This window comes from Macaca fascicularis, chromosome 4 (genome assembly GCF_037993035.2).
Source record: "Macaca fascicularis isolate 582-1 chromosome 4, T2T-MFA8v1.1".
Lineage (NCBI taxonomy): Eukaryota > Metazoa > Chordata > Mammalia > Primates > Cercopithecidae > Macaca > Macaca fascicularis.
The window spans coordinates 85,885,890-85,909,756 of NC_088378.1; the positions used below are offsets into that span (position 1 = coordinate 85,885,890).

General features: G+C 41.5%; 1 protein-coding gene across 22 annotated transcripts in view; it reads right to left on the reverse strand.

Moving 5' to 3' along the window:
- Positions 1-23,867, reverse strand: part of ANKRD6 (ankyrin repeat domain 6) — a 205,147-nt gene that overhangs the window by 131,508 nt on the left and 49,772 nt on the right. For 2 of the 22 annotated variants that reach the window (XM_074037474.1, XM_074037466.1), the window contains exon 1: positions 820-966. The exons of the other annotated variants lie outside the window; for them this stretch is intronic. The gene's annotated coding sequence lies outside the window, so the exon portion shown is untranslated. Of the gene's footprint in view, positions 1-819; positions 967-23,867 lie in introns of those variants that run through there. 22 annotated transcript variants of the gene reach the window in all.

A 23,867-nucleotide genomic window follows, 5' to 3' on the forward strand; every position in this document is an offset into this window, starting at 1 on the left:
CCCTGGCTCATTCTGCTCTGGCCACTCCAGCCTCCTTGCTCCTCCTCCAGCACACCAGGTACACCCCTGCCTCAAGGCTTTGTACTACGGTCCCTCTACAAGGAATCATCTTATCACCAGCTAGTCAAACAGCCTTCTCCCTTAGGTCCTACAGGTGTTTGTACGAATGTTACCTAATCAGTGATGCCTTCTCTGACTACCCCATTTAAAACTGCAGTCTTAGCACTTATTGCCATCTACATAATGTATTAATTCATTTTGTTTACTGTTTGTCACCCTCTCTGTTTCCTTGAGAATAGAAATTGTTTTTTTCAAGCCTATATCAGCCACATATAGCAGGCACTTAATATTTATTGAATTTGATGAAAAGATGAAGAATGTAGATTAGGTAACTTGCCCACATCTACACAGGTAATAAGCAGCAGCAAAAGGGGCCAAACTTAAGTTCACTCTGACTCAGAAGCCCATACTCTGTCCAGAGCAACCTAAACTCTCCTTCCATAGCCCAGGGGCTTTATGAGATGCAGCAGACATAAAATAAACACCCAAACCAATGGCCTTCTGTCCTCTAACGGCTTTCTGTCCTCTCTCTGCCCAGGAGAGGTGACATCAGGCACTGGCCTAATCTACACAACTTCCTAAGAGAGCATGCACAACCTTAGAAGCAGTGGCACCCCATTTCTGAGGACTCTCCTTGTCTTTCTCTTTCAATCCTTTCTTGAGCGCCGCAGCAGCCAAAAAGCATCAGACCCACCCACTAGTCTAATGCAAAAAGCTCCTCGCAGCCTGAGAGTTCTGTAGTTTTGTCCAATTACTAACCTCGGTGAGATATTATAGCTTCTGCAGATTACCTCTGATTCTGGCTGAAAGAACCGTGTGAGTCCAAGCCAAGAACCCTGCTGCCTGCAGGATGCAAGAGACACTGGAAGGGTTCCCACAGCACTGTGAGGAGGTTGCAGAGGGTGTGGTGGAGGGTTACAGCCCAGAGTTATATAGAAATAGTTGCAGCTGCAGCAAAGGATGGGGGAAATCCTGTTAGAACCAGCCAACCCTCACCTCCACACCCCACTCCCCTTGGTGGAATAAAATTTATTTTGTCATACCCTAAGTGAAGATCTCTGTATTTTTAAATTAAATCAATTAACATAAATAACACACTTAGAACAGTACCTGCCACTGTAAGTACTACATTTCTGTAACTATTATAATGGGATTTAATTGCTATATTTTCTTGACAATAGCCAAAAGCTCAAAAAGGGTCCCATCGGGTAAGGAAAGCAAGGATCAAATCTGCATATGCTTTAAAAAACAACTTTTTAAAAAGTATTCATCGGCCCAGACTCTTCTAAAAAATAAATAAGACAAGGCTTTGTAAGCTTTTGTAGATAGGAATTTGGACCTATTTCCCTTTATCTCTCTTTTTTTTAATAATAACATTTCGCCATTTTTAAAAATAAAGTTTCGCCATGGTTTCGCCACCTTGCCCAGGCTGGTGTCGAACTCCTGGGCTCAAGCCATCCACCTGCCTCAGCCTCCCAAAGTGCTAGGATTACAGGTGTGAGACAACATACCAAGTCTATTTCTCTTTATATCTCCTTTGAAATGTTCAAATGATTATTCTGCATAATTGTGGTTATTTTTATTATAGTTACGTTAAGTATGGCAATGTTACACTATCTGAAGTAACTATAGACATGAAACTGAAAAAATCTTTTTCAAGGAAACAGGCAGCGTAAACCCCAGATATGCCTACTATCCTAATAATTACCACGGCTGCTGTGAAGAAACATGGTGGACCTTGGGGAAAAAAGTTACAAACATCTGACAACCAATGAAGAAACTGAATAAAAATTTAAGGCAAGTGTAATTTAATGTTAACAATAAGAATATGGGAGGCTAGGTGAAAGTATTAATCATCTGTAGCAGCTGCCCACCAGCACTTTCAGCTGGAAACCAATGAAGGCGAAACTAGCCACAAACCAGACCCATTAAAAGAACACATAAATCCTGTGGGGTGGTGATGAGGTGGGACATACTTTTATTCCCACCACTCAGTTCAAATCACTGCATTTTCTTTTTTTTTTTTTTTAAAGATAACTGCTTGTATCAGAGACTTAGCACCATGATACCTTCTAAATGAGAAATAAATGAAATAAGAAGAATCATAGTTATCGCATCACACAAGCATAAAACATCCATTCACTTTGGTATAAGAAACAATATTTTCAAGCATCTCCACATGGATGTTATCCATAAAGCCCCTCCCCAGGTGTCTGAAATAAGTCTTTTCCTTCAATGCAAAAATGCTGTATGATACACAATCAACAGGCAATTTGCTATATTTTGCTTCCTTCCAGAGAGATGCCCTGTGGATTAGTTAGAGAGAGTAAAAGCCATGCTGTGAATAAGCCTGGTACTCTCGTGGCTGGGAGCTCTGCTGAGCTCTTCAAAGGAATGTGTTTCTAAAGAATGTTTAAGTAAGCTTAAGGAGTTCCAAGCAACCCAATACTGACATATTTGGCATGTTGGATTTGCCAAGAAGGCATCCCTCTCGAATGCAACTGTAGATCAGAGCTCCACTGACTCCAAGCTCAACTTGAAGAAGGGAGACACAGAAGACTTTTTGCTGAAAGTATTTGTGTTTTTTCATAAGCATGTGTTCCTCAAGGAACAAAACCCTGGAAATACTTAGAAACAAGCCCTAGGCTTCCATAAGGGAAAACAATTACCCATAAGTCTTAATTTTGCAGGTATAAATTATGTTCCATATAAAGACAAGTAAACCTCAATGATTAAAAGCATCCCAAGTATCACACGTTCTGAAATTATGATGTGGGCAAAAGCTACTCCTAAGAAATGGCCTTGGGTGCAAGCCCTGTCTTGATGAACATTCCTACCAATGTGTCTTTCAGACACATTAAGAGCTGTGCTTTTTTCTGTGCTAGGAAAAAAAAAAAAAAAAGACTAATTGGGGACAATTAGTCTCTTCTGACTTTGTTAAGTGCATCACAATTATCTTTATTATTTACTCAGCTCACAACCCATTCCCTTGGCCTGAAATAGATTAAGTTGGACTTAATAAATCAAAATACAAGAATCAACAGAAACTTAAAACTATGGCCCACAGTCCTGGATGCTAGCTCATCTATTACTATGCCTAAAGCCACTAAAAGCATCATTGCTCTAATGAGAACAGCAATTAACTTTGTTGTAGCTATTTACGATTTCCAAAGTGCTTTCCCATCCCACAGCCCCTTTAATCTCCTGGGAGATTAGGGACCTGGGAGGAGGGCATTAGGCTCTTCCCTCAATACAGGATTTCTGATAACTCTCAGAAATTCGTGGCTTACTGAAGAAGACACATCTGGTGACAGAGCCGGGCCTTTTTCAATTCCAGTTACTATTCATTTTTTAATGTATTGTTTTATTACTTAAAATATATATCATACGACATTATTAATAGTATGATGCCTGGGGAAAATTTTGCAGCCTGATGCATTTTTCTAAGCATGGTATATTCATTCCATTTTCCAGAGGCTGCCTGTGCTGTGATATTTTTGATGCCAGGAACTCCAGGGTAGTATTTCTATCTTGAATATCACAGTGCAGGCAGCCTCTGGCTTCTCTGCTTGGAATTCCACCTCCAAGTAAAGGGGAAGAAGAAAAGGAGAGTGAGTGATCTGTGGCTCTCTCCTGGGAGGCAGGGCTGGGAGCTCTAGAACTTAGCCCCTGTGTTACTCAAGGGACCAGAAGCTGTCTCGGTGACAGAAGCCTCTGCTTCCTTCCTCTAGACGCATCAAGGCCATTAACTGGAGCAAGACGAAAGAGCCACCAGAGGTGGAAAAGGTGACCATTCATATCAATCTAAGCCGAGGCCTCATAAAACCGGGAGTGATGGAATCTGGAGAGACAGTGAACAAATTATAAGCCGAGATGCCTCGGAGACTTTTCAGAGTACGATTTTATAGAGGCTTCAGGGATTTCAGTGGGCATTTCATGCTTTTTGTCTCCATTACTCTTTGGTTTGCAGTGCATTTGTCTTCTGTTTGGAATGCCGTTTTGATGCTGAAGTCTGAGGAATCAAAGTGGGCATCATAACAGAGTTGAATGGGAAGACAGGCTAAACTGAGGAGCAGGGAAAGGGGACCGTGAGGGTGTTTAGGTTGTCCAAGTCAGTGCAGCAGGGTGGCTGGGTGGCTTGCTGTCTGTCTAGGACTAAATCAGGGAAGTAGACTAGTGTTTCTTACCATGCATTATGAACTGGTATTGTGAACAGGAACATTTGTGGTATGGCACTGTCTCACATAATACAGGCTATTGGCACCCCTGGCCTGCAGGTGCTAAATAACAGGAGCACCTTTCCCCCAGCACTGCAACCCCGACCCACTGGTTGAGAACCATTAAACTAGATAACGTTTAGGACTTCCCATCTCTAAAATTCCTCAAGACCATGACTAGACCAGAATGGTATCAGGCGTGACAGTGCTCTGAGGTGGCAGAAAGGTGACAAACACTTAAGTATCAATGAAGCATGTAATCAGCTGCAAATAACAAAAAAGCAGGCTCGCGAGGCTTTACAAAATAGAGGCTTCTTTTCCTCCCATATGAGTAAGTCCTGGAGAAGGCAATCTACAGTGGGTGACAGGTTACCATTACCCTCAGAAACCTAGGCTCCTTTTATTTCTGAATTTTGCCAGCCTTAATGTGAGGGCTTTTATCCTATGTCACCTCATGTTTTCAGAAAGGCTGCTCTACATCTGGGTGTTACCTCCACGTCCAGACAAGAAGAAGGCAAAGTCTTCTTTTTTATCTTAGATACGTCTTTTTATTCAGGAAGGGAGACCTTTCCCAGCAGGCTTGTGCTTGGCCAAACTGTATCACATGACCACTCCCGGCTGGAAGGTGGTTAGGAAAATTGAACATTCAGATTTCTAGTCTCAACAGTAGAGGAAGGCAGGAGAGAGTGTTTGGGAATGGGCCCTGAGAAAGCCAACCTCAAGCATCTGCCGCAGGAATCTTTATCCAATTGTGCCCACATTCTGCAAAGAAGCTGGCACGTATCCTATACCCAATAATTATAAAAATGTTAAGGAATGGTCCACAAAGCTATTCAGGAGGTTATTTCTCCCTGCTTATTCTAATTCAAAGAAACCATCTAATCCATAGCAAACTGGGCTCCCAAATCAACAGAAACAATGACCAGATTGTATTCTCACCTTGGTCACAATTTCAGATTAGCAAATTTGAAATTATCTGTGTTCACCTCTCTGCATAGCAGGTTTCAAGATAACACTTCACATCATTCTCTATAACATATCTCTCTCTATCCTTAAAACAAAACTTGGTGTTTAGAATAAAAGCAAAATGTAAACAAGGTAAAAAAAATATATATATATATATGTAAAGGGAAATCTATTATCTGCACATACTGACGTTTGAATTAAGTGCTATAATTATATATTGCAGACCTGGTAGATATGTAAGATTTATACATCATTATATCCCAGATTGTCATATGTAGTATCTTAAACATAGCAAGAATTTTATATCTTAGTTCATTTAATGTTTAGTTCTCTTACCTTCCCCATTACCTAAGTAGCCACATTTTCTCAAAGTATTTAGCTCCTTAGCTATAGAAAAGAATGAGATAAATACAAATGCATATACTAAAATATTTACAAATAAAGTAATAACACTGGCTTCAAAATCACCCAAAGAAGTGGGAAAAGTGGGTGGAAGAGGGAATAAGACTGACCATGGTTTCATAGTTACTGAATCTGGGAGTGAGGTACATGTGGGTGAATTACACTAGTCTAATTGTGAAATTTGCCACAATTCAAAGTTTTGTTTTTGTTTTAAATCCCTCTGGAACTGATACTAACATATACTTCATGGATGAACCTCAAAAACATTATGCGCAATGAAAGTAGCTGGAAACAAAAAAACCATATACTATCTGATTCTATTTATATGTAATATCTAGAAAAGGCAAATTTATGGAGGCAGAAAGGGGACCAATGGTTGCCTGGAGCTAGGGGTGGTAGTGGGGACTGATCACTAAATGGCATGAGGAAACTTTTTGGAGTGATGAAAATGTTCTCAAACCAGATTCTGATGATGGTTGCATGCTGTGTAAAATTACTTTAAAAATCACCAAATTGCATAGTTATAATGGGTACATTTTATGATATATAAATTATACCTTAATAAAACTATTTTAAAATTTGAAAGCTCTGAAGATACACAGACACAGAGAGAGACAGAGAGAGAGAAATACATCCACTGTTATTTGCTAATACTACACTTAGGAAGATAAGACTTGCAGGAAAAGTGTTTAAAAGACACAATTTAGAAAACAGGACAGTTTCCCAGGATTTCAAAGATCCCCTATTATGGTGGAAAAGCAGCATCTAGTCATATATACCACTTCTTGTAGTCTTCCTGCAAAGCTGAAAATTAGAAATCGAAAAAGAAAAAAGGAAACAGGTCTGTTTTTGGTCCAGCTGAAGCAGCCAGCCCCCACTTGACGCAGCAGCGCTCACCAGGAGGCAGGAACTTACCAGGGCGAGGAGGGCGACAGTCACAAAGCGGAAGACAGGCATGCTGAGTGAATGGATGGATGAATAAAGAAATAGCAGTTTAAAGCTTCAAATTCAGTTTTAAATGTCCTAAATGATCAGCTTGTACCACAGTAATTTTTGTAGATTCAGAAAACCATGAATGGAAACCTGGTTTTTGTTGCAAAGTAATTGTTTGTTTGTTTTTTAAACTTTTGGGAGAATCTAATCTATTCATAATCACCTCAGATCAAACCAACCTGGGAAGGAGGGAAACAATTAATTTGAAAGTTCAGACAGAAAGCATCTCTGACAAGTTGGAATTTATACGAAACAGAAAAGAAGCTATAAACTCACCCAGAGCAGGGGACATTCTGTTTGGGGTAGAAGCTTTAGCTGCTGCAAAGTAAGAAGTGGAATAATTTTTCATCAATATTCTCAGATGCTCTATTAAACAATAAAGGCAAGTGTTTATGCTTAGATGTTATGACAGACTTCTTATTTACAGACCTAAGTTTTCCAAATTCTGAAACATAATAAAAGTTTGTTCTTTGTCACTTGAAAATAGACAGCAGGATTTAAATTTTACCTTTCTCCCGGATCACCTGAGGTCAGGAGTTTGAGACCAGCCTGGCCAACATGGCAAAACACCATCTCTACTAAAAATACAAAAACTTAGCTGAGTGTGGTGGCAGGTGCCTGTAATCGCAGCTATTTGGGAGGCTGAGGCAGGAGAGTTGCTTAAACCCGGGAGACGGAGGTTGCAGTGACCTGAGATCACACCACTGTACTCCAGCCTGGACAACAGAGAGAGACTCTGTCTCAAAATAAATAAATAAAATTAATTAATTAATTTTATCTTTCCCCAAGGCACATCTCTGAAAGGGGAAAGGGAGAAAAGACAGACTTCCTGGGCCTAGTCCCAATGGTACCACCCAGCATATCTCTGCTCACATTTCTGTGTTTACACGTTGACTTCAGTGAGTTTCCTGCAAGCTTGTTATCAACAGGATCCCAGCTGGTCATTTACTCTGCCCTCTGCCATTAATCTCCAACAGAACCTCACTTACAGCGTACCCTAGATGACCTCACACCCCTTCACAGGTGGAATTCTGTTCTGTTATTCATTCAAATATCGTCTTCCCAAAGGAAACTCCTAAGTACTTTAATTACAGTTGGGGGGGAGGGTGGAAAAAAGCTTGTTAATCCCCATTGTCAGTGTTTCCGAGACCTGGAGAAGCACAACTCCAGAGTCCTCATTTTGTAGATGGGAGACAGGTTTAGTAAGATGTCCTAAAGTCTGAAGGTGGCCACCAGTTAGCTCCAGGATTCTTTCTCTTTCTTGGGGGCCCATGGAATTGCATATGAACATGTACACTGGGGTCAACAACATGGACTCCAAATCCTGATGCCACAATTACTACACAAGAGAATGTGGGCAAGTCAGAAACTTTCTGAGCCTCAGTTTCCTCACCTAAAAAAATAAAGATAATACCTATAACTTGCAGATGGTTGTAAAGGTAAAACGAAATAAAGAAAAGGTGTCCTAGACAGCATGTAGTAAAGGGCTGGTGTTTGATAAATGCAATTTATTGAATGCAATAAATTATAGTGAGCTGAATATAATTAAATTACAGTATTGAATTCCTACAAAGCCCTATGCTAGAGTTTGTTTGATAAGTAAAAAGCACTACTTTCTCATTCTGTAGTAGAAAAATGAGCCAACAGAAGAGTACTGAAAAGTACTATGAAAGTAGGGCTTCCCTACGCCTGAAGCACCAGCGGGAGCTACTTGCAGAGTGTGAAGTTGATTCCATTTATATAGTACCTGTCAGAGTCCCAGGCACAATACAAGCCAACATCTACCTGCAAAGAGGTGAGCCCAGCAAAAGAGCTGTACTGGGCTCAGCCCTGGTCCTATCTAGAGTTTAGGTCAACTTGGGGTCTGAGGGCAGACAGATTCCTTCCCTGCTGTGGAAGAGATCCCCCCACCCTTCTCCCAGAAGTCCAGTCCTGAAGTTGGACCAGTGCTCCCCGAGTCATGGGGTTCATGCCAAATCATGACCTTAGAAACGCCACTTGGCTTTTTTTTTTTTTTTTTTTGAGGCGGAGTCTCACTCTGTCGCCCAGGCTGGAGTGCAATGCCACGATCTTGGCTCACTGCAAGCTCCTCCTCCTGGGTTCATGCCATTCTCCTGCCTCAGCCTCCTGAGTAGCTGGGACTACAGGCACCTGCCACCATGACCAGCTAATGCTTTGGATTTTTAGTAGAGACGGGGTTTCACCGTGTTAGCCAGGATGGTCTCGATCTCCTGACCTCGTGATCCACCTGGCCCGGCCTTGGCTTCTTATCTCTCGCCAAAGGTTCCAAGACCAGGCCCCAAACCAGCAATCAATTTCTTCTTCACACATAGTGACTGATTTAAAATTCTCTCTGATGTGGTGATGAGTTTCCTAACATCAGTCCTCGTGGGTGTTTTATTTTTCCTATAGGTTGAATCCAAGCAATAATCTTCAAGCAGAAGTAGGTGTCACTTTATAACTGGGGGACTGGAAAGCAGAGGGCCCTCTTAACTGCTGTCCTCATGAAGGCAGGCCGTCCACACTGCAAGGATGGTGTGGATAGGAAGAAAAGACTGGCTGCAGGGGAGAAGAGAAGGCAGTAGAAAGCCACTTCTGTAATTAGGCAGCCGCTGCATGCAGTGCTGAGGTTCCCCCACCAGGAGAAGCTTGATTGCTGATAGCTTCACAACGAAAAGCAGGTTCCTATTAATGGTCTTTCTGAGTCTGCAAAACACTGCTTAAAGGATTGTGACAGAGACTTCTCCTTGACCAAACTTGAGTTGGACTCTTCTGAGCCCTCTTCTTGACTTGGCTTCAATATTAGTCCCCACCCTTGCCAGGCCTGCACAGCCCAGTGTTAGCAAGAATCCTGCGAAGTCAGTTTAGAAAGAATCCTCCCACCCCTGATATTTGATCCCATTACTATCTAATCAAATTCTTCATCCTCCAGGTGACATCTGATCAAGAGTTATCTGCCTTCAGCAGGAATCCTGTTAGTTTAGCATGAATCACCTAACCCTTGATGTCTTCTCTTAGTAATCTTCCATCCACAGACCCCCATGGCCTTTTCCTTGGCTAACAACACCACTCTTTTTTTTTTTCTTGGTAGAGAGGGGATCTTGCTGTGTTGCTCAGGCTGGTCTCAAACTCCTGGTCTTAAGTGATCCTCCTGCCACCATACCTGGTCCTCCTACTCACTTGTGTTGTATTCAGAGTTGAACCCAATCTCTCTCCCCTAGTGCAACTGTCTTGACACCTAGCAGGATAATCTTGAAGAAAGTCTCCCTTGCCATTTTAACAAGTATCAGAATAACTTTTTCTTTAACAATTGTAGTGGGTTGAACAGTGGCCCCCAAAAAGTTATGCCAACTTCCTAATGCCTAAAATCTGTCAGTATTATCTTATATGACAAAAGAGTGAATATTACCTTATATAACCCCCCCAAAATGTGGTTAAATTAAGGATTTTGTGAGGAGGGGCTTATCCTGGATTATCACAGTGGGCCCTAAATGCAGTCACATGTATCCTTATAAGACAGAGACAGGCTGGGCGTGGTGGCTCACACCTGTAATTCCAGCACTTTGGGAGGCAGAGGTGGAGAGACTGCTTGAGCCCAGGAGTCTGAGACCAGCCTGGGCAACACAGTGAGGCCCTGTCACTACAAAACATTTTTAGAAATTAGCTGGGCACGATGGTACATGCCTGTAGTCCCAGCTACTCAGGAAGCTGAAGTGGGAGGATTGCTTAAGCCCAGGAGGTCAAGGCTGCAGTGAGCTGAGATCATGCCACCGTATTCCAGACTAGGTGACAGAGCAAGACCCTGTCTCAAAAAAAAAAAAAAATGTAAAAAGGAGAGGGAGAGAGAGAGATAGAGTTGACACACAGAGACACATAGAAGACAAGAGGAAGTAAAGATGAAGGCAGAGATTGGAGCCATATTTCTCAAGCCAAGAAATACATACAACCTCCAGAAACTGCAAGAGGCAAGGAACAGAATTTCCCCTAGAAACTCTGGAGGGAGCAGGGCCCTGCAACACCTTGATTTTGGACTTCTGGCCTCCAGAACTCTGGGAGAATGCATTTCTGTTGCTTTACACCCACCAAGTTTGTGGTAATTTGTTACAAAAGGAAGCCAATGTGAGGACTGAAGTGTGAGTCCGTGTGTGCAGCCAGCTGAAGGGTTATGGAGCCATATATTCACATCTATCATGTGACATTTTTACAATAAACTTGGATTATTTCTATTATAAAAACTAATAATCAAAAGTCATAAGCCATGAGTATATGTGGAATTTGGGGCACGGGGAAAGGCAAAAATATAATAATGTGTCATGCAGGTTAGGAAGACAGCTGAAAAGATACAAGACTTTCACCTGCTATTTCTCAACTGGTAGATATAAAACTTAATTAGGTCCCAAAATGTACTCATTCTTAAATTCTAGCTCACTAAAGAAAAAAATGTACCAAATGGTTCAGTTCTTCTAGAATGGGGAGGGCCTGTTGTGAATCTCTGAAAGAGGCGTGGACTGGTTTCATGTTACAAACTTCTTCACCTGGCTTAAAGATGTTTACTACATCTCACAGGAATGAGTATACATTAATTGATCATTTCAAGGAAATAAAATGCCATGAAAATATATTCGTTTAGGAAAAGGCAGTGAGAAGTGCAGGTTCAAGAACAAAATGCAGAAAGTGGCTTAAGGCAACCCTCTAGTGGGGTGTGCGTGGTTGTCTTCAGCAGGCAAAATCAAGGAGCATTTACACATCAGGGAGCATTACTCTCCCTGCAAACACACATGAGTGCAGCCACTTGGGTAACAAACAAACCTCACCCTATGTTTTTTGCTGGGTCACCCGGTGTTAACAGCCATTACCTAAAAGGCAGCACAATGAACTATCAAATGATCCTCTACAAACAAGGAACTACTCAAACCACCACAAAGGCACCGGGTCAGTTACATGCTTTCCAGCAGTATCTCCTGCCATACCTTTCACACAATCCACGCTCCAGCCAGGCAACTCACTTCTCTCTTCCCAAACAGGGCTCTGTCTCCCAGTCCCGGCGCTCTGTCCAGAAATGCCCTTATAGGGAGGAAAAGCATCTTTCCTTACCCCTAGGTTCGTGGCTGAGGCCCCGTTACAAAAGACAGATTAACCAGAGAAAAGCATGCACATTTATTCAATGTAAGTTTTAGGTGATGTGGGAGTCTTCATAAGGAAATGAAGACCCAAAGCAATAGGGAAACGTGTGTTTTTTTAACTCTGGGTGTGATGAAGAAGTGGAGAGCAATGAAGTATGATTGGACAAAGGCAACAGGATCTAATGGTAATAAATCGGAGGAAGCACAGCACGACCTGTTTGTGCAGATTCTTCTCTGTGACTCTTCATCTTCAGGGAGAATTACATTCTTTTCCTCCAGGTATAAGGAGAGGACCTCATGTACGAAGATCTCAGGACCTGCTTCAGGGAAAGTTCAGACAATTCTTCCTAGATTGTAAGGACGGCTTCAGGGGAAAAGGGCAGGGGTTGCGGGGGAAGTAAGAGCAACCCTCCTATATCTGCAGTTTTCTCAAGTTTCTTCAACTTGAAATATTTTGGGGTCACGTGTCCTCTACCCCAACACCGTCCCTTTTGTAATTTCGGCCTATGAAAATCCAGACTGTGTTCATTTTCTAGGACTATCATAACAGATTAACACAAATGTGGTGGCTTGGTACAACAGAAATGTGCTCCCTCACAGTTCTGGAGGCCAGGAGTCCAAAATGAAGTTGTCGGCGGAGCCGTGATCCCTCTGGAAGCTCTTGGGGAGACCCTACCAGCTTCTGATGACTGCAACAACATTCCTTGACTTGTGGCCTCATCATTTCAGTCTCACTCGTCACATGGCCTCATCCTGTTCTATGTCAGATCTCCCTCTGCCTCTTAAAAGAACACTTGTTAGATTTAGGGCTCACCCAAATGATCCAGGATGACCGCCTCACCTTAATCACACCTGCAAAACCTTTTTTTAAAATCAGGGAGCATTCACAGGCTCCGGGGCTTAGGACATGGACTTATCTTTCTGGGGGCCACCATGTGACCCACTGCACAGGCCAAGCGGAGACGGCACTTCTCCCCAGAAGCCTTCCCTGCTCTCATTTTCTAGACTGCAGAGGTGGGTTTTCTCTCAGACACACCGTGCAGTTTCTCACAGCTGTGTTCGGTCCAGCTGAATCAGCCAGCCCGCTGCTTTTCCAGAGCAGGACCTCCAGAGCGGGTGCTCATTAGGGCAAGGAGGATGTAACGAGGTATCCTCTGCAGTCACCACTGTGTCACAACAGCCTTTTGCACCTGTCTCCCCGCTATCATCTGAGCATCTCCAGGGCAGGGCCCATGTTACTCATCTTTGCATCGCCTGCACCTCATCACAGTACCAATGAACAATAAGGGCTTCAATGACATCTGATATTTGTCAAATAAAAGAATGAAGCTATCTGTATCACTTACACAAAACACACAGTTTTGTACCTTGCTATTCATTATGAGTTATCACGTATTTGTGTACTACACAACACCTGCTGGGAAGATAAATATTTACAGGATTCTCCCAACAATCCCTGTCAGTTACACCCATAAAACTGATTTGAAGACCCAGTAATGGGTTGAAAACCACAGCTGGAAAATCACTGACTGAGGTGACTGCTAAGGTCTTTTCCAGCACTAAATCCTATGACGACCAACAACTAGAAAAGCAAATGGGCATGCAATTGAACTGAGTTAATCTGGACCAATCTGAATGACCAGAAAACTAAGGAAAAAATGCCCATATAAATGCAAGGTGCTCAGATGCTATTGGGAAAAATTAAAGGTGACTCTTGGGTAGCATACAATTAGTCATGCTGTCTGCATGGGAATAAATTTGTTAAACAAAACACAGTGGACAACCTAGGACACAGAATCCCTGAGTAGCCAAGTGGCCATAAGAGTTTTCTGGTCACTCTTGTTGAGTGTTGGTTCCTTCATCTCTAAGCCTTGCTCAAGTCCACCCCAAGTCACAAGGTCTTCATAAAATTCTCATTAATATATTTAAATGGCTCTACAGTTTATGGAGCTTTCCAATTACCGTTAGACACAGAGGCTTCACCAGGCCAAGCGTGCCCTGCGGCCTCCTCCTCTCCATTTCCTCCTGCTCACCATTCTCTAGTCCGTGGGTCCTCGCTCCTGTATCCCCTGCTCCACCCAAATGTGCATGCCTTGCTCTCAGCACTGTCCAAATCCCCATTATATACTACCTGATACAATCCTAAGGTAGTCTCTTTTCCCATGATGTTTTTATGTTGATCTGGAATTCCAGAAGACCAAAAACTTAGAAGATACAAAAGACCAAACTTCTAAACTTGAAATTTTAGGCACAGGAGACTGAGTAGAGACATTTAAAGAAAATATTTTCTGGACTTCTTCAAAATATACCAATTGGGGAGCCATATCGCTACCTACTTGAGAGTGAGCCAGCCTGGCTACAGATATATCAATCTGTGGGCAGCTGGCATCCTTAATAATGAACAACTTCCTTCTGTTCTGTCAAGAGCAGAGACAAAGACACGATTCAGGGGCACTCAAACTGAATTATTGTCTTCGTTTAAACTTTCCCACTCAGGCAGAGCTGTCAGCTGCAGCAGCTGGTTCAGGGAAGGACCAAAGTTCTCAAAAGCAAAGCTGTTCAAGCCCCCAGGCAGCCAACACAAAGGGCTCTGCCTTGATTTCCTGCCCAGTCCTGTGGCACTGAGACCCCTCCAGGAGCAATGCCCTGGGCATGTGCAGCCTGCCCTGGACCCAGTACCAAGACGAAGGCAATGTGCGACGCATGAGACACGTTATCAGTCAACCCACAGTCCTAAGAAACCACCTCTGGAATTGGATTTCCAAACGGGAGGTCATGGCCCATTTGTGGGTCATGAAAATAAGTTAATGGGTCACAAGCAGCATTTTAAAGAATGTAATGGAATAGAACAGAATAGAATAGAATAGAATAGAATAGAATAGAATAGAATAGAATAGAATAGATCGATATATTTTGGGTGGGAAACATTTGTTTCATTTGTGTGTGTGTTTATGTATGTATGTGTACCTACTGGGTCACCATGTAAAATATAGTTCTTATAGTGGGTCACAGTTAAAAGTTTAAAACCCACTGTTCTTGATCAAAAACGAGTCAAATATTCAATCCAAAGAAACAATAGAAATGTAACCTATATTTCTTTTTGGAATGCCAATAATTATCCAAAGTACCTTGGACAGTGTCTAAAACCCAAATTGGCCTTTACTAAGCATACTTCTGGGGGCCTAAAATGTATTTTCAGAAATCAGAGAATCCTCAATGAGAATTTTTACATTCTATGTTCTTAATGAGAATCTAACAAACTGAACATATTTGAAATCATCTGGATGCCTCCCTCATAATTGCATTGTCATGTGGTTTGTTTTTATTTGCTAATTAGAGACAGGGTCTCACTCTGTCCCTCAGTCTGGAGTGCAGTGGTGCAATCACAGCTCACTGCAGCCTCAAACTCTGGGGCTCAAGCAATCCTCCTGCCTCAGCCTCCTAGGTAGCTGGGACTGCAGCATGCGCCACTACACCTGGCTTCATTATGTCATGTGTATTAAATGCTCATGTTTGCATTTGTGTTTATAATCAAATGCAGGTGGGTGGACTGCTGAGAACAAAATGCAAGCAGGCTTCCTCTGGCAATACTGCACTGGATACAGGTGAAGGCCAGGCTGGCTAGGTCACAACATGCTGTAGAAAGGGTTCTTAGTCATCCAAACAGAGATGACAGGTGGGAGAACTGAGTCACCACCGGGCACTTGGTAGCACTTGCAGGCTGAAAAAGCATCTGGGCCACAGGACTTAGTATCAAGTAACAAATGGTACACTGTGGATCTTACCTCTGTACATACCAACTCGCAGCAATTTCTTTGTGGAAAAGTAAAAGTAAATACAATGAAATAAGTTATTTTTACACATCACAGAATAAAAAGACTGACTTGCTATTTCACAATTTATGTAGCTAATTTCATGTACTTTTCCCATGATGTTACCAAAGATCATGTTTTTCCTTGCAGTACGTCTAGACATTAAACTGGGTTGCAGGGAAGAGAGTCTGAGGACTACACATTCACATCCTCTCACACACAAACATTCCTTGATCAATGAGAGAAGGTGAAACACAGGTGAAAAAACAAGTGTAGGTGAGCCGCCTTATTCTTTTCATTTGATGATGAAATGTTTTATGTGATTTGTTTTGTGGCTAATTCATTTTCATAATAATGCTTGCCCCAGAACAATATGAAATGAATCTATATTCCAAATTATTGGAATGGGGAGGTCCCACAGCACACAGAATGTTAGAAGGAAGACAAGCTGAATTTTTTAATGCTGAGAAAAGTTGGTAGGAGTGAATACTGAGACAAGCTTCCTGGAAATAAATCTAGCAATATGTATCTTTAAACTGCTGTTTGTTCTTTGGCTCAGAAATTCCACATCTAAAAAATGATCCTAAAGTAATACTCTGGATGTCAGAAAGAATTTAATTGCAAGAATCTAATGCCAGGGGATTCGTTAGTGGAATGTATGGTCATATAATCATGGTGATGGTGGTGCTGATAAGATGATATTTAACAGATATTAAGTGCTTACTTTATGTAAGGCTCTATTCTGAGCACCCAATATCTATTATCTCATTTAATTCTCAGAACACACCAATGTGGCTGGTATTAACATTCTCCCCATTTTACAGATGAGTAAATGATACACAAAGCCATTCAATAATTTGCCCAGTTAATAAGTGTCAGGGCTAAGGTATGAACCCACAGGGTCCAACTCTAGGACCTGCACTCCTTGGCACCATCCTCTTGGTGGATTACCAGTAGTTGCTATGGACTGAATGCTTGTGTCCACCCACCATCCCAAATTCATATGTTTAAACCCTAAACTCCAGTGTGATGTGATTTGGAGATGGGACTTTGGGGAGGTAATTAGGTCATGAGGGTGGAGCCTTCACAATGGGATTAGTGCCCTTATAAGAAGAGACAACAAGAGAGCTTGCTTCCTTTCTCTCTGCTCTACAAATGTGAGTACACAGCAAGGAAACCAGGAAGAGGGGCATTGACAGAACTGAACCAGGGTGGCTCGCACGTCTAGCACTTTGGGAGGGCAAGGAAAGAGAATCTCTTGAGCCCGGGAGTTTGAGACCAGCCTAGGCAAGATGGCAAGACTTCATCTCTACAAAAAAATTAAAAATATAGGGTACATAACGAAATGAAGGCAGAAATAAAGATGTTCTTTGAAACCAATGAGAACAAAGACACAACATACCAGAATCTCTGGGACACATTTAAAGCAGTGTGTAGAGGGAAATTTATAGCACTAAATGCCCACAAGAGAAAGCAGGAAAGATCTAAAATTGACACTCTAACATCACAACTAAAAGAACTAGAGAAGCAAGAGCAAACACATTCAAAAGCTAGCAGAAGGCAAGAAATAACTAAGATCAGAGCAGAACTGAAGGAGATAGAGACACAAAAAACCCTTCAAAAAAAAAATCAATGAAGCCAGGAGCTGGTTTTTTGAAAAGATCAACAAAATTGATAGACCGCTAGCAAGACTAATAAAGAATAAAAGAGAGAAGAATCAAATAGACACAATAAAAAATGATAAAGAGGATATTGCCACCGACCCCACAGAAATACAAACTACCATCAGAGAATACTATAAACACCTCTACTCAAATAAACTAGAAAACCTAGAAGAAATGGATAAGTTCCTGGACACATACACTCTCCCAAGACTAAACCAGGAAGAAGTTGAATCCCTGAATAGACCAATAACGGGCTCTGAAATTGAGGCAATAATTAATAGCCTACCAACCAAAAAAAGTCCAGGAGCAGACGGATTCACAGCCGAATTCTACCAGAGGTACAAGGAGGAGCTGGTACCATTCCTTCTGAAATAATTCCAATCAATAGAAAAAGAGGGAATCCTCCCTAACTCATTTTATGAGGCCAACATCATCCTGATACCAAAGCCTGGCAGAGACACAACAAAAAAAGAGAATTTTAGACCAATATCCCTGATGAACATTGATGCAAAAATCCTCAATAAAATACTGGCAAACTGAATCCAGCAGCACATCAAAAAGTTTATCCACCATGATCAAGTGGGCTTCATCCCTGGGATGCAAGGCTGGTTCAATATACGTAAATCAATAACCATAATCCAGCATATAAACAGAACCAAAGACAAAAACCACATGATTATCTCAACAGATGCAGAAAAGGCCTTTGACAAAATTCAACAGCCCTTCATGCTAAAAACTCTCAATCAATTCGGTATTGATGGAATGTATCTCAAAATAATAAGAGCTATTTATGACAAACCCACAGCCAATATCATACTAAATGGGCAAAAACTGGAAGCATTCCCCTTGGAAACTGGCACAAGACAGGGATGCCCTCTCTCACCACTCCTATTCAACACAGGTGCTGGAAGCTCTGGCCAGGACAATCAGGCAAAAGAAAGAAATAAAGGTATTCAATTAGGAAAAGAGGAAGTCAAATTGTCCCTGTTTGCAGATGACATGATTGTATATTTAGAAAACCCCATCGTCTCAGCCCAAAATCTCCTTAAGCTGATAAGCAACTTCAGCAAAGTCTCAGGATACAAAATCAATGTGCAAAAATCACAAGCATTATTATACACCAATAACAGACAAACAGCCAAATGATGAGTGAACTCCCATTCACAATTGCTTCAAAGAGAATAAAATACCTAGGAATCCAACTTACAAGGGATGTGAAGGATCTCTTCAAGGAGAACTACAAACCACTGCTCAGTGAAATAAAAAAGGACACAAACGAATGGAAGAACATTCCATGCTCATGGATAGGAAGAATCAATATCATGAAAATGGCCATACTGCCCAAGGTAATTTATAGATTCAATGCCATCCCCATCAAGCCACCAATGACTTTCTTCACAGAATTGGAAAAAACTACTTTAAAGTTCATATGGAACCAAAAGAGAGCCCGCATTGCCAAGACAGTCCTAAGCCAAAAGAACAAAGCTGGAAGCATCACGCTACCTGACTTCAAACTATACTACAAGGCTACAGTAACCAAAACAGCATGGTGCTGGTACCAAAACAGAGATATAGACCAATGGAACAGAACAGAGTCCTCAGAAATAATACCACACACCTCCAACCATCTGATCTTTGACAAACCTGACAAAAACAACAATGGGGAAAGGATTCCCTATTTAATAAATGGTGCTGGGAAAACTGGCTAACCATAAGTAGAAAGCTGAAACTGGATCCCTTCCTTACACCTTATACAAAAATTAATTCAAGATGGATTAGAGACTTAAATGTTAGACCTAAAACCATAAAAACCCTAGAAGAAAACCTAGGAAATACCATTCAGGACATAGGCATGTGCAAGGACTTCATGTCTAAAACACCAAAAGCAATGACAACAAAAGCCAAAATTGACAAATAGGATCTAGTTAAACTAAAGAGCTTCTGCACAGCAAAAGAAACTACCATCAGAGTGAACAGGCAACCTACAGAATGGGAGAAAATTTTTGCTATCTACTCATCTGACAAAGGGCTAATATCCAGAACCTACAAAGAACTCAAATTTACAAGAAAAAAACAAACAACCCCATCAAAAAGTGGGCAAAGGATATGAACAGACACTTCTCAAAAGAAGACATTTATGCAGCCAACAGACACATGAAAAAATCCTCATCATCACTCACCATCAGAGAATGCAAATCAAAACCACAATGAGATACCATCTCATACCAGTTAGAATGGCGATCATTAAAAAGTCAGGAAACAACAGGTGCTGGAGAGGATGTGGAGAAACAGGAACACTGTTACACTGTTGGTGGGACTGTAAACTAGTTCAACCATTGTGGAAGACAGTGTGGTGATTCCTCAAGGATCTAGAACGAGAAATACCATTTGACCCAGCCATCCCATTACTGGGTATATACCCAAAGGATTATAACTCATGCTGCTATAAAGATACATCCACACATATGTTTATTGCAGCACTATTCACAATAGCAAAGACTTGGAACCAACCCAAATGTCCATCAGTGATAGACTGGATTAAGAAAATGTGGCACATATACACCATGCAATACTATGCAGCCATAAAAAAGGATGAGTTCATGTCCTTTGTAGGGACATGGATGCAGCTGGAAACCATCATTCTGAGCAAACTATTGCAAGAACAGAAAACCAAACACCACATGTTCTCACTCATAGGTGGGAATTGAAAAATGAGAACACTTGGACACAGGAAGGGGAACATCACACACCTGGGCCTATTGTGGGGTTGGGGGAGTGGGGAGGGATAGCATTAGGAGATATACTTAATGTAAATGATGAGTTAATGAGCACAGCACACCAACATGGCACATGTATACATATGTAAAAAACTTGTACATTGTGCACATGTACCCTAGAACTTAAAGTATAATAAAAAAAATTAAAAATGTATTTTAAAAATTTTAAAAAGAACTAATCCATGCTGACACCCTAATCTCTAATGTCCCAGCTCTCAGAACTGTCAGAAATAAATTTCTGATTGTTTAAGCCACCCATCTATGATATTTTGTTATAGCAGCCTGAACTAAGACAGAAGTCATGTAAAATTCTGTAATACAATCATGTTACAAACATGGATACGTTCTGAGAAATGTACTGTTAGGTGATTTTGTCATGTGAAAACATCATAGAGTGTACTTGCACAAACCTAGATGGTATATATATATTTTTATTTATATAATTTTTTCATATATATATAATCAAATGTCCCAGCAGCATTACTGAATATCAATCATTTCTGCTGCTTGATCTGCAATGCCAATCTCAAGTGCCATACATCAGGTTTCTATATAAGCTCTATCGTAATCTTTTGGGACCACCTTCGTATAGATGGTCTGTCACTGGCTAAAAAGTCGTTATGTGGCGCATGACTATATATCTCAGAAACAATACATGATGTATTACAAAGTCAACAAAGTAGGTTGTAAAACGTCATACATTATGACCCCATTTTTGTAAAATGTTTTAAAGACTGGCAAGATACGTATCAAATGTAGTTACTACTGATATTTTTCTTATTTGAATTTTCTTTAAATAAATTATTTTTATAGGGAAAATAACACATTAATTAAAATGTATGCTTCAGGTAATAGAACAGTGTAGCTATTAAGAGTTGTATATATGCACAAACATCACAGCAAATTTCTGGTGAGGATTAGTAATAACTCACCTTTGCTTTCTACAAAACGACAATTCAGAGAGAAGATTTCCTGTTGGACTTTCATTTAACAGCACTTCACCATCAAATAAGGAGTAATTCAATCATGCCAACCTACCAAAAAATTTAGACACCCCGGGAATCTTTTTTCCAGACCAAATCCCCTTCTGCCTCGTCAGAGTTGTCTAGATGGTTCCTGCAGTCTGGCCCGTGACAACAGGCAGCCGGATTTGGGTTTGCAGGGCAGCACCGGAGGCTCCGGAGTAACCCCTTTCTCATCAAATGGGACAGCAGCAGAACAGTGTGAAGAGGCAGCTGCCCTTTGTTTACAGCAGAAAAGCCCAGGGCCTGGGGGCAAGCATGTGGCCACAAACCCACTGCTTCCCTTTGAGGAAAGAATATAAGGAAAATCCAAAGCCAACCAAAAATCCCAGCCCCAGCTCTGCACCTGCTTTTGAGCCATGTCAGTATTTTCTGTGCTTATAGTAGAGATTTCTCCCAGCAACAAAGCTCTGAATCTGAGTTGCCACAGCCGAGTGTCCTGACCCAGCATTACCGGATATGACTTCACCCCAGAAAACATAGCGTTCAATGCTAAATGTGAGAGACAGACACTGAGCGTATTGGCATCACATCATTTTAGATGCTTGCCAATACTCCATTTACGAACTTGACAGTAACAAAGCAGGAAAAACTTAAGTAATCATCCAGTCCAGTGTTACTCATGGGGGTGTCATTGATATTCAGAGTGAGCCAATTCTTCAAAGGGCTGGGTGAGACAGCCTGGGGCATTTCAAGATGCCTAACATCCAGGGTCCCCAAACCATTAATGCTCCCATACAGTGTGGCAACCTGACATGTTCCCACTCAACATTTCCAAGGGCCCCTGGGTTGAGAACCACTGATACAGTCCATCACTGAGGTCCGTAAGTCATTCACCTAAGGCCACCTAGGTAGCTAGAGACAAAGCCCAGGTCTCAAAACACTTTGTTTGGTATTCTTTCCACTGTACCAAACTCCACTAATTAAGTTCATTAGAGCAAGAGACACTTAAGAATAGATTTCACATTCAATAACAGACTTTATGGCTTCTGGACAGAAGACTGATTGCTTGCACTTTTTTTTCCAATCTCATTATGGATATTCTGGTGTGTAAACATAAATTCTATTACTGTAATTACTTTTAAAAGAGCAAAAACGTATCTGAATATTCAAGGCTTAAAGATGCACACTGTGGACTGAACTCATATTGCAAAAGGCATCTGTACCAAAGAGGCAGAGATCTGAAAACATTTGTATTTTATTAAGAAAATGTTTTCTTTAAAAGCGCCATCTCTGTAAGCAGTGAAGGAAGTGAGTCCTATGTGGGAAAACTTTACCAAACAAAACCTTTTACCTCAAGATTTTTTAAGATCAAGATTTTCCTCTTACTCAATCCAGTACTCCAAATTCTGAACCTGAAATCTAAATTTGTATTTTAAATAATCGCTGGCCAGTTAGTAAAGGACTTATAAAAAAATAAGCCCACAGCATGACAAAGACATATATCCTCTACCTTGTGGTAAGAGCATCACATATTTCACAATTCACATATTGAATTTAGGACACTGAAGTTTCAGAGGAAAAAAGAAAAAACATTTCAAAATATTCATTCTTGGCCAGGCGCGGTGGTTCACGTCTGTAACCCCAGCACTTTGGGAGGCCGAGGCGGACGGATTACCTCAGGTCAGGAGTTCAAGATCAGCCTGGCCAACATGTAAAACCCCGTCTCTACTAAAAATACAAAAATTAGCAGGGCACGGTGGTGGGCACACCTGTAATCCCAGATACCCAGGACACTGAGGCATGAGAAGCGTTTGACAGAGGTTGGAGTGAGCCAAGATTGCACCACTGCACTCTAGCCTGGGCAACAGAGTGAGACTCTGTCTCAAAATAGGTTAGAGAGAGAGAAAGAGAGAGAGAGAGGAGGACTATAGAAAACACAATGCCAAAAATAACATTATCCTTCAGAAATATCAGGTAAAATTCAAAAAGTACTTTGAACCTCGTAGCTAATCTTGTTCTTGTAAATGCACATACATGTGCAAAAATATATCACTCTTTCTCTCCTTACATGATTCAAATTAATAATCACCTAGTAGTATTCATTTTCATTTCAAAAACCTTTAAAGGACCTATGTCTATATCCAGAAAAGAGCGCATTACAAAGAGAACACTCCCACTCCATGCAGCTGGGAGAACCTTGCTGTCGACAACCACAGTGTAAAATGGAACAGTTTTACAAGACTGAATACTTACGGGGACTTCCCTCTGCAGCTGGGACGGCCTGGGCCTCACAAAGGCAAAGCCGTGGCCCTCACAGAACCAGGGCTTTGTGTGGGAAAGCGGGAGGGTCCACTGGGGAACAGCCTCAGGCCCCTCTGACATTTACATGTCAATGGCCAAACCAAAACTCCTCCAATCCTCCACCCCAGCAGATTCTCCACCCCAGCAGCTGTGGCACCCTCTGACAGCCAGACCCTTCTGCCTTCTCTAAGGAGCCTTGAGTCCGTTGGCTGCCAGCATGCATTTGGCTAACTCGTTATGGGGGATTTGTCACCCTCTTAAGAGTCCTGGGCCTAGGTAAATACATCAGCAATCTACCAGGCAGGCTTTTCAAGTCATCCAAGGACACTGTGCTAGGAGAGATGAATGCTTTAGATAAGACCCACTGGACAGAATCAGAATTCCAAAAGATATCTGGATCTGGAAAGAATGAGCCCAAAGGAAAAAAGACAACATTTCAGAGAAGCATGTTACATCTTGCACTTAGGCTCAAAAAGCAACTGGTCTGGAGTTTTGGTTTGTTTATAAATCAATATGAGACACTGGTGTGATATGGGTGCCAAAAACAAATTAACAAACTTAATTTTAGGATTCATTATCGGAAATAC